Raw genomic sequence first — 2,396 nt, forward strand, 5'->3', positions numbered from 1 at the left:
ACAACAATGGCCAAGAAGAGCAAAGCACATGACAAATGTTGGCGAAGTGGTGGTAACAGGTGTGACCACAGTAGCACTGTAAACAATGGAAGGAGCAGGGAACATTGCAGCTGCCACTGGCTTTGGCAGAAAGGATCAGATGGGCAAGAGCGAAGAAGGAGTTTCACAGGATGAAATCATGAACCCAAAGCCTAAGAAGATCTTTGCTCCCAGTTTCCTGAGATCCCGTACCAGAGCTCAATTCCAGTGTGTCGAGTTATAATTTTTTTTAGTTTTGACACTGTATTTCGAATTTGCCCATCAGAAGTGATGAAAGTATCTATTCCTGCCCCCACTTAGCATTCCAGTGCCTCCCTCTCACTGAAATGAGTATCTGGTAGCAGGGGCCTTATGTGCTGTGGATATTGTGGTTTCAAATTCAAAATGTTAAAACAAATTAAAAACACCTAAGTGACCACCATGTCTTTCTATGTCTTCACTAGCTCTGTTGGTGAGTTTTGTTGAGAAGTTGTGACTGATTTGCTCTCATATCTTATTAGATTTTCAGGTATCTTTTACTGATCATGAATAATGATGTGTTGTGGAATTTGTTAATACATACAGTGCTTAAAAACATGTGAGCATGAAATTATACACCTGTACATGTTAACTATGAAATTTTACTGTTTTGTGATATGTTCTATTAACTTGCATTTGTATATGTTGCTGTTAAGTACTGTGGAGTTGGTTTCAATTCATAGAGACCCTGCACAGGGTTTTTGAGGCTGTAAATCTTTACGGGAGCAGAATGCCTCATCTTTCTCCCGCGAAATTGCTGGTAGTTTCGAACTGCTGACCTTGAGGTTGGTAGCCCGACTCGTAACCACTATGCTACCAGAGCTCCTCGCATTTGTATAGAAATGGTAAAAATTACAATAAAAAGTTAGCTCATTACAAAAAAGAATAAAAAAAAAACCTTATGAGACAAACATCATCCACATCAGCACATACCCATTAGGAACAAGAGTGCAGTTAATTGGCAGTGAGATTTGAAAACGTACCTGTTGTTTGATTCATGCCATTTTGAATTTAGATTATTTCTGAAGTCCATGATGTGCTAATTACGCTAAGAGTTTCAAGCATGTATCTGGTGATATAAAATTATGTTTTTAATTGAAAGGAGAAAGCAGATCAGTTCCACCAAGACACCAGGTTCTATATAAATCCACTAAGCCAACTTTCTAAAAATGTAGTTTTTTATTTCAGTCTTTCCAGAATATCAGCTGAAACTGACTGACGTAGAACCTGGAATGAATCATCAGGATGAAAGGGCAACATTATTAAGGACAAACAGATTTTGTTTATTTTTCAAAACATTTATTGTTTTTTAAAAATAGAACTCAAGTTAGACAGCAAGCAATGTGAAGAGAGAGGACAATATCATTCGTCAAAGAGTCAGTCATTTATAGGGAGTTGTCAGGAAAGAACACGAAGTGATTACAACAAAGTGGGAATGGAATAGTTCCTCTACTGTGGGTTTCCTTTAAAATCTGGCTATTGAGTGCCTAAGACGTAAAACGATTTTCAATGACATGGCAATTTGGCTCAAACAAGAAAATTTAATTTTTTCATAATACACAGAAAACTAACCCTTGAATTGACTGATGAGTAGTAATCACTCATTTGGAAACATTAGTGGAATTACTACCACAATTTAAACTTTTAAACCACACACGTTTTTCCGAGAACTACTTTTGGATGCACTATGCATATGTTCTGCAGTCACACCTGGGGTATTACATAGGCCATTTTGTTAGAAGTCCTCGGAGTGGTCTCCTGGATCTCTACTGTACTGAATTCCTGAGAATAATCCCAAGACTTCAGACATAGTGAAGCATCATAAACAGGCTGCCCTTGGCCAAGGAAGACTTTGCTAATCACTTTGATATAGAGCATCAGAGTCTGTCGTCTATCACCACCAAGGCACCAACTCTCCTTTTACTCTAATGCTAATCCACGTGACAGTTCCTGTCTTCAGACATCCATGAATATATTTTTTAAAGATGTTCCTTTTCTCTTTATTCAATTCTCCCCACAACCCAAGATAATTTAATGTTGTGATTTTTGATGGTCTAGCCAAAGAATTGGTGACCTTTTGAAATCTCAAAGAAGAGACCCCAATGTGTGTATAACTGACCCCATAGTCATCACCACAGATTCCAACATAGACCCGTGAACCTCAAAGGGCATGTGTAAACAAAGGTTTCTCATTAAACCTAAGTTTAGCATTTCGGAGATTGTCCAAAGATTGCATTTAAAGATAACTGAAGTGTTACTATATTCCTTTGTGCAGCCCAGCCATGACCCTAATTAATGTGTCTAGGGTAGGCATGTATTTCTTCAAGTAATGGGTGGTT

General features: G+C 38.0%; 1 pseudogene; it reads left to right on the plus strand.

Annotated features, from left to right (window-relative positions):
- Nucleotides 1-262, plus strand: part of LOC102837474 — a 1,055-nt pseudogene extending 793 nt beyond the window's left edge.
- Nucleotides 263-2,396: the final 2,134 nt, after the last annotated feature.

This window comes from Chrysochloris asiatica, unplaced genomic scaffold (assembly GCF_000296735.1).
Source record: "Chrysochloris asiatica unplaced genomic scaffold, ChrAsi1.0 scaffold00094, whole genome shotgun sequence".
NCBI lineage: Eukaryota > Metazoa > Chordata > Mammalia > Afrosoricida > Chrysochloridae > Chrysochloris > Chrysochloris asiatica.